The following is a 9,801-nucleotide window of genomic DNA, read 5'->3' as shown; positions in this document are numbered from 1 at the left end:
ATCTACTCACTATTATTCGAAATAGATGCAATCTGTTGTACGGACACGAAAGTTAAAACAGAGAAAGAAGCTATAAAAGCGGAAATTTCACTTTAAATTTTAAATTTCCCAATTTCTAGTGACTCTAGATATTCTTAATTCGTATTTTCTACGCGCACAGCGGCAGCCAGATTGATCTTGTCTTCCAAAATATAACACCCACACTCTGTTCACGGGCAAACGTGCGGGTTCCCCCTTCGGATCGATTTCCCCTGGTGGAGCTTCCGACGCAAGCTCACGGTGTAAGCGACATCAACAGGTTGCAACGCGACCCGAATCAAAGTGAAGACACGAGAGTCTACATGAGAATCTGCTGACTCGGACGCTGTCTTGAATGCGTTGGTCCATAGCGATGAAAAATTCGCGAAAAGAGAGCAACAAGCTTCCTCGCGCTGAAAGAATTCAGATTATATCTTCGGCGTCTTGGTCAGACGAAACAATGAACAACTATTATTTCTGACTATTTTCGATTATGAGACCTAGCCTAAAACCTAGCCCGAACCCAGGCGTATAACTAGTAGAACATCTACATCAATTTCATGAGGTACAAGCTTTTCAATTTCTGTGATGTGACACAAATCAAAAACACGTTGTAGAAGATTGGAATTCTGAGAAGGTTGGTTTTCCAAGCCTGGGCTTAGCAAGTCGGAATACTGTAAGAATCTTCATTGGCTAGCAACATCAGTTGCATCTTAACCTAAATCTAGCATGTCTCATACAGTGTCTGTTCTTTGAACTTTAATTTAACTATTCTCAATCAATCAGGCGACCAACAAAATATCCATATCACTCTCACGTTTCTTAAATTTCTGTGATGAAACGAAACAAAACACTGTGGAAAAGAGAGTTGCCAAGTTCTGAGGTGCAGAGGGCTGGTTTTTCAAAGCCTGGGCTAAGTTCAGAACACTTTATTGGCCAGAAATATCAGTTGTATCCTAAAGCATGACTGAATAGATCCCAAACACTGTCTATTCTTCGTGTTTCAATGTAGCTATTCTCAATCAGTCGCGCAGCTAGAACATCCATATCACTCTGAAGAGATACATTCAAATCAGAAGACAGTTGCCAAATTCTTGAGATGCAGCGAGCTGGATTTTCGGAGGCTGAGCCTAAGTCGAGACATTATAAGAGTCTCTAGTAACTGGTGCATCAACCTGTTTATTAAATCCCAACTGCAGCCTAACGTCGCTGCGTGGATATCGTGGCTCTGAGTGTGACCCACATAGGAGGAAGGCTCGGTCATCTATTCAGTCATGCGATGACGCAGGCAAGGGAAGGGAAACGATAGCTTCGATTCTGAATTCATCCAGGGAAACGTGGATGGAATGCTGAAATCACGGCGTCGCCTAAACTCTGATTCACCTTAACCAGGTGAAGAATTGGCCGTGTTCTTCAGCCGTTTGTCAGATTCTTTTACGCTCGCTTAGGGACAAATATAATTCCCCTTCGTTCGAAAAAATTGAATTTCCCGAGGAGCCATTTATAGTTGTACGAAGTATTAAAAATCGTGGGATGTAAATTTTAATCCAATTTCATACAGTTTAGACGCGAGACAGAGTAGATGAATTCAAGCTAGAATTGAACTTAGCTGGGAAAAATGGCCCGGGAGTATTAAAATTGACGAGCCCGAATATGAGATACATTAATTCAGATTATGCTAACTTCGACCGTTAGATTCAGAGATTGAATTTATCGAGGAGGAGTGGCTGGAATATTAAAATTCTGAGGCGTAATATATTCCCTTCAGTCTCTAATCTCGCATCGGATAGGTCAAATGTGAATATACGTTATGTTAGATTAGGGTAATCTGTTCAAGCTGGATTTGACTGTTTGCCAGCCGTAGTGATGCGACGATAAAATTCAGAAAATATTAAAACTGAGAGTAAAATCTTCCGTGTCTCATATTTTCGCATCTATCGTGTACATTTTTGTAAATTTCTCAAATTTCTGCACAGAACAATGGTCCGTTAAAGTTCAGAAAACATTAGAATCGCGAGTAAATTCATCAATATTTTATATCTTCGTCTCTATTATGTGCAGTATACACATTTTTCTAAATTTCTTAAATTTGTACACAACAATCCCAATATCTAATTACAGGAATATTGTATTAGACTTAGATATTAAAGATTTTCGAGTAGAAAAAACATGTCTTCAGACATGCGGAGGATAAACCTCTCAATCAACCATAAAGACAGATAGGATTCCAAAGTGGACCTAGACAGCTCCAAGCCGAGAGTGCTCTCCAACTTAACCGCAAAGGCGAGTAATTGGCAGCAGCAGTTCTCTTTCAAGCGTCGTCAAATTGTCAGCCAATAATTCAGCCCGAAAGAATTTCTTAATGCTGGCTTCTCGGTTGACAGACAGACGAGAGGCCCGGGATCTGTCGCAATTCGGCGACAGGCAAATGGCCACCGTTAAGCACCGTTCACAACGTAGTACCCAACAGGTTGAACGGTGATTTCGTTTCGTTTCAACGCAAGTGCGCCCGTATTTACGGCCGTGCACGCCGCTTCGATGAACCGATCGTCTCCACCTTAAGTTAATAATACGCGATTCGTTACAGAATTAGCCGAGCCTGGCGCGTATATAACGCGGAAGGCAAGCATCGCCGCGAGCCCGGCTAATAATAAGCGACATTATTTATACGGAATGGCGATCGAGCTCACGTTCTATGGGACGTATTTGCGGAACTGCGATTCGCGCGGCGAGGATATAGCAGGAAGTGGCGATAAATAATCTTCTCGTTGTTTGTCTTTCAGCTTACGGAGTCTTCAGCGCGAAGTTTAGGTTAGGTTTCCCCCTCGACTTGTACACCTCCGTTTTCAATGAACAAGTTCCAATTCCCTTTCTCGAGATTATGATTAATTTTTGATTTTTCTGATAATTGGTTAACTTTCTGTGAATTTTGATTATGATTTCTACACGATCTTACGGGTTCCTAATTTCCAAGTCGGTTCACCGTCAGTGAATTATGGTCTCCCTTCTTTCGACCTGGCACCAAATGCAGTTGCAGTAACAAGTTGCAGTTTCCTTCGACAAGTTCAAACAAGTAAATTCTCAAATAATAATAATAATCTCCCGGGCGTAGCTCACTCCTTCCATCTCGAGCCTTCCACCATGAAAAATTAATATCCCCGAGAAACCTCGTCCCGCCGTGGATTCGCTCTGACGACACAGCGAGCGACGCGAACAAATTATTATTTGCAAGCGACGGCGGCGGATTTTTCAAGAGCCCCGCCGGAGAGACAGGAATTTAATAACAATCCTTCAAAGAGGAGGGTCCCGCTCGGTTCAAAGGCGGGTTCTCCCGCGTGGCTAGTGGCGGAACGGGAGAAACGTTCGTTACGCGTTTCCTTCTGCGCCATCTTTTTCTCGTTTTTCGAAAAAAAACAACTTCAGAGGGAGCGAAAGAAACACGCGACGGTGTTAGAAAGGTGGCACGAACAAAGAGCGGCAAGCGTAACGTAAATTCGTTCTTCGAAAAGAATGGCGGGGAGGGTGGTAAAAGAACAACACGGCAGCGATGAAAGCGCCATGGTGGAAAGGTGTTACGATTAAAGAACTTTCTTTCTTTTTTTCTTTTTTTTTTTTTTTTCTTTTTTTGAACNTTTTTTTGTCTGGTGAGTAAAAAAAACCGCGCGCGCGAACACGCAACGAGTTTACACAACGAAAAAAAGGGAAGCTGGTTCGCGCGACCCAGGAGAGAAAAAAAATATTCACTTCGATGAAGCAAAGATATTCAGTGTATAAATTTGGGATATGTACAGCAAGTACAGCACGTGCGAGGAGCAAGATTTTTTTTTTTACAACACGACGCTCCTTGGTGGTTGAGAAAATTGAAAAAGTAAAACCTAAATTTGCCATCGAGTGATTTCAGTGATTCGAGTGATTCGTGGTATCTGTCAATTAATTTTGAGTGGTTTTCGTTTCAGTGGTGAATTTATCGGTGAATGTTTTCTCAAGCAAAAAGGAGAGAGAGAGAGAGAGAGAGAGAGAGAGAGAGCAGGTGAATTTCGTTAATAGCGTAGAAGTTTTTCTGCGAAAATGCATTTAACGAACTTGCAGCTTTTTACGAGCGACTTTTTGAAAATACATCGGCGAAATATATTCCGGAACTGTAAATACCAGAATGAGAACGGTCAGCGTGAAAGATCTCCCTGTCGGAAATTCGCATTTCCCGGGGGAAGCAATTAATCGACAAACAACGCGACGTAATATAAATTTTTTAACGTTGGCAATTTACATTCCAAAAAAAAAAAAAAAAGAAAGAAAGGGACGTAGTTGGAAATGATTTTCAACGAGAACGAACCACGTGGGGAAGATCGTGTTACACGGGAGAGGAGAAGAGAAGAGAATAACGAAGCCACGTTAATTTCACATGTATTTCGGGAAATTCGAATCTCCACGATGGACACGGTGTAAATTCGCTCTTTCATTTTTCACGTACGTGGGACGTAAACGTGATTGCGTGTCTCCTCTGGCGTTGAGAAGAAGCTGGAATTAAACGTGGAAAATATTCGATTGCGCCCTTTCAAGCGCAATTTTTTCGAAAAATGAGTTTCCAGAGTCAATAGTTGCTCCGAACAGCGTGTACAGCACCTCTTGTTTTCCTCTACCCTCTCTCTCTCCCTCTCTCTCTCTCTCTCTCTCTCTCTCTCTTTCTCTTTCTCTCTCTTTCCCACGGAAAGCGAAATTCATTTGCGAATTTACCTCTTAACCCGATTTTTCTGTCGCGCGGTAATTAAAATTTTCGAATGCAAATTAATTACACTTACGCGACAGAATTATAAAAAATGGTCGCGAAAGGGCTGGGCGATTAATTTCTATGGAAGGCCGTTCGCGCGCGAGTGAATAAATAAATAAATAAAGTTCAATTTCCACGAGACGATCGGAAAGCACCCGGGAGAGTGTGATAAAATTGATACCGAGGTGATACAGAACTGTTGCCGCGGAAGAGGAATTTTTCATGGCGACGCGGGGAGAAGAGAATCGACGAGATCCTCGTATTCTTCAGATGTCCTGTCGTCTCTCATCAGTCGAAGGATTCGCGCGTCAGAGGCGTGCGAATGACAAATTTACGTCGGACGAGTTTGTGCTACTAGAAAGGCTGGCAGCGTGAAAATGTAAACGCAGCGCGCAAACTGTACACGATCGACAAGCGCGCACTGTACACAATCGATGGAGTTTATACACGTAGCCTATTTTCGAGATTCGAGTCGATCGTTTTCGATGTCGCGTCTCCTGAATAATTTACGCCGCCATCTATGAGGCACGCATAACCCGCGAGAGTATTCCAGGCGAATGAATTTTCAACGGGACTTTCGAATGAATTTTATATCGTTGCTTTGAAATATTACTCACCACCTTGGATACTTGTTTACTAATATTTTTTTAATATTACATAAGAGACATCGGGAGTTTCTTTTCTTTTTTTTTTTTACGTCTAGTTGCATAACTATAGTCCTTGTATTTTAATTGTAGACTGGTATTGTACAAACGTGAATTTTAATTGATTACGATTAAATTCTTGGACATTTGGGGTGTGTAATTGTCACGGATGTTAAATTATCCGAAACGAGTTAATTTATTAATCGATGAATTAATGAATAAACCAGAATTGTTTCTTAATAAATTCCACCGGTGTCATAATTCGTAAAACATTGATTATTTATTAGGAAGTAATATTTCGATGCTCTGAAATGTTTTTACAGTCGGGTGCAATTTTTGCAGATATTTCAGTGATCGACATCAGTTTAAAATTAATCGATCTTTTCGTTGAAAATTTTGTCGGGAAACTTTACAGAGAAGCGCCGGATATTTGCCTCGGAAAGTGACAATTTTTTGACGACAAATGGTCAATCATTTTTTATCAAAAAAAGAAAGAAAGAAAAATACTCGTTTTCTTTGGAATTAATCACAACGAACGACAGAATTAAACGAAATGAAACGTCGAGACGAAGAAATCCAAATCGCGCGCGGCGCATGATTTCAACGACGAAATTTCAGTCACTGAAATTTCACAAGGCCAATGCTGGCCTAGAGTTGGTCGAGATCCCATTAGAAAAGACAGAATGCCACATTCAACCTCGAGCAACGATTGTATGAATCTGCTACTTAATGCCTTAATTTAGGTGGCCGCTGTGCCGCGGAGGCCGACTATACCCAATTGCACGCGGTGGAAAATGTCACGACGCTAATCGCCCCCGGGGGCTGACATTTCCGACCATTCTACTTAAAGCAACAAAATAAGATTCCCTCCCTTCCCCATGAATCGGAGTTTCGACCCAGATTCGCGGTATCCTGCGATCTCCAACCCCCTCAAAAATTCATCATCTCGATCCCCCGGCTAACAGGGCGATCTCCCTACTTTTCCATCAGAAAGTTTTCCGAATCAAATGACGAGGGATCTCGTTTTCGCAGGAATTACGAACAGGAGTCGCGAGGAAAGACTCACGACGATGCTTCGAAAATTGTCGAGACTTTATTTATGCTACGTTTTATATATTTTTTTAATATTTATTTTTATTGTTATGTTTTATATTTATTTATATATATTTTTATATTTACTTTTATTGTTATGTTTTATATTTATTTATATATATTTTTATATTTGTTTTTATTGTTATGTTTTATATTTATTTATATATATTTTTATATTTATTTTTATTGTTATGTTTTATATTTATTTATATATATTTTTATATTTATTTTTATTGTTATGTTTTATGTTTATTTATATATATTTTTATATTTATTTTTATTGTTATGTTTTATATTTATTTATATATATTTTTATATTTACTTTTATTGTTATGTTTTATATTTATTTATATATATTTTTATATTTGTTTTTATTGTTATGTTTTATATTTATTTATATATATTTTTATATTTATTTTTATTGTTATGTTTTATATTTATTTATATATATTTTTATATTTATTTTTATTGTTATGTTTTATGTTTATTTATATATATTTTTATATTTATTTTTATTGTTATGTTTTATATTTATTTATATATATTTTTATATTTACTTTTATTGTTATGTTTTATATTTATTTATATATATTTTTATATTTGTTTTTATTGTTATGTTTTATATTTATTTATATATATTTTTATATTTACTTTTATTATTATGTTTTATATTTATTTATATATATTTTTATATTTGGTTTTATTGTTATGTTTTATATTTATTTATATATATTTTTATATTTATTTTTATTGTTACGTTTTATACTTATTTATATATATTTTTATATTTATTCTTATTGTTATGTTTTATATTTATTTATATATATTTTTATATTTATTTCTATTGTTATGTTTTATATTTATTTATATATATTTTTATATATTTCTTATATATTTTTATATTTTATATATTTCTCGTATACTTTTATATAATTTTTCTTTTTCTTTTTTCTCATGTTACAATAAGAACTAACGAAATGTCTCGCGAAAATTTCGATATTTGTATACTTCTTTCAGAACTGGGGCGAGAATCTACACTCTTTTCGACCGTGTAACTCGTCAGTCTCATCTTTGCCGAATCCAACAAAATTCTCCAACGAAATCTCCCTGCCTCTCGCGAGTTTCACAAATTTCACGGCAACCAGCGATTTGAGATTCCACGAATTTCGCAAGCTTCGATTGGTCGATATTCCCTGGAATTAGCCTGAAGTCAGCCTCGAGCCGCGACAATTACACGAGACGAGAGGCCGCGAGACTTTTAACCGAGGCGACAAACGGAACAAACGGAAGCTCGGGGCCGCCGCGTCGAATATTTCACGGCATGTTTAACGGCGACAATGGCGCGTCAAAGGCCATGTGAAAGTATGGGACGACGACGTGTCACGCGAATATACGTGTGCGTTTCGTGCCCGCGTTCTCGTCGCGAAGCGGGCGTGAACGCGTGAAAGTGTCTCTGAATCGCCGGTACATACTGAATATTCACCGACAAAATGCTCGCTGCTTTTATTTTCTTTTTTCTTTTCTTTTTTTTTTTTTTTTCAAGGGTCGGCTGGAACAACGAAGCCCGGAAATCGAGTTTATTCCAGCGGAGCGCCGCTGTCCGACAATAGGCTCGCCGCTGTGGATTTTCCCAGTGGAAATCTGCTTCGTTACGCCGTCGCGCCTTTGAACGGGAATTGGTATTCCGTCTGCAGCTCGCGCGGTGGTCGTTCTACACGCGCGCGGATTTCACGGAACCGCTAGAGTAGAGTAGAGTGTCCGAGCCGGTTTTTAACGCCTTCCCTTTAACGACCATCGACCGATTCCCAGTCGTTTCAACGGGAAATTCTCTCTGGTTGATGTTCTCCGCCTGAGAAGCGAAAAAACAGGGGACACGTTTCAAGACATTTTGTTAACCTTCTAAGGACGGGGTATTTAAATCCCTCTTCGCTAGCGGACGGATTTAAATTGCCAAACGAAGTTTTAATTTTACATGTTTTCATATCAATTATTGTAGTTCCTATATTGTCAAAGTTAATCAAATCAAATAAAGAGCTCAAGCTACTCGAAACGAGAAGAGAGAGACCGTCGATATATCGGACATTCGGCTTTCTCAAATATTATATAGGTGTCGATATATCGGACGCTAGTATATAGAAGGTTAAAATTTTGTCGAGATACTAGATAAATAGCGTGTCGTACAATCGAGAAAATAGTTTAGTTACAAAACTACGCGTTCTGTAGGAAAATCGCGCGTTCCTCTGAATTTGTAGCTTCTCCGAGAAATGAAGAACTTCCAACAAGCAACTTTTACAAAAGTAGTTATAGCTAATTTTCAAAGTATCCTATTATTCTAAGCTTCTAAGTTGCAAAGAAAGAATAAGTTAGAATCTAAGTTAGAATGAAACATTTCTGGCAGAACGACGCATTTTGTAAACTACTACGCGTTCGAAGATAACAAAAACCGTACATTTTCGCGACGAATTTATAGTTCTCGAGAGTAACTAAGAGTACCTATTAACAAATAGCCGAAGTTCTCGAAGTATTCTACATTACAAATTGACTAAAGAACATTGGCATTAAATTTCTTTTTCAGCATGACTACGCGTTTTACAGAAACAAACTTTGCAGTTTCTACAAGAACACATGAGAAAATGTGAATTCTTTGGCGGGTTAAACAAACAGTTAAACATTCGAAACATTCTGCATGTTGCAGATTATAGGTTGAAGAATATTGACAAAACTGCAGAGTAGAAAATAGTGTGCTCTTTGACTAATCTAAACTAGGTTTCGTGGAACGGTAGAACGGTAGAATGTGCCCGCTGTTCGAGTGTGTGTTTAACACACTGCCTGTCAGCCATCTTTCACTCTTTACGAGGAATCTGAAATTTGCGACGCCAGCGGCAGTATCGATCGAGTTCGAGTGTATAAAAGGCGTCTCGAGCTTCCCTAAAAGTCGCAAACAAAATATCACAGTGCCCTGGGAGGAAATTCAATAGAGCCACTCGCAGCGTTTCCGAGACGGAACGAAACTCCGTAGGGAGAGCCATTAGTCGAGCGGCTCGCTTGTTTATCGATGAAACGATCGATGAAACGATAGATCGTTCACCCATGCGAACGCGAGAGTAATTTATTCAGCATCGACGCGACACACACAGGACGAAATTCGCGTGATACAAACCCGGTCGCGATGATACTATTAATATGCAAAAAAAAAAAAAAAAAAAAAAAAAAAAAAAAAAATTTTGCAAAAAAAAAAAAAAAACATGTACTGTACTGATTTACCTATAAAAAATTTTT

The sequence above is a fragment of the Frieseomelitta varia genome, unplaced genomic scaffold (genome assembly GCF_011392965.1).
Source record: "Frieseomelitta varia isolate USP_RPSP 00005682 unplaced genomic scaffold, Fvar_1.2 scaffold_410, whole genome shotgun sequence".
NCBI lineage: Eukaryota > Metazoa > Arthropoda > Insecta > Hymenoptera > Apidae > Frieseomelitta > Frieseomelitta varia.
Note: the sequence above shows the minus strand (reverse complement) of the source record.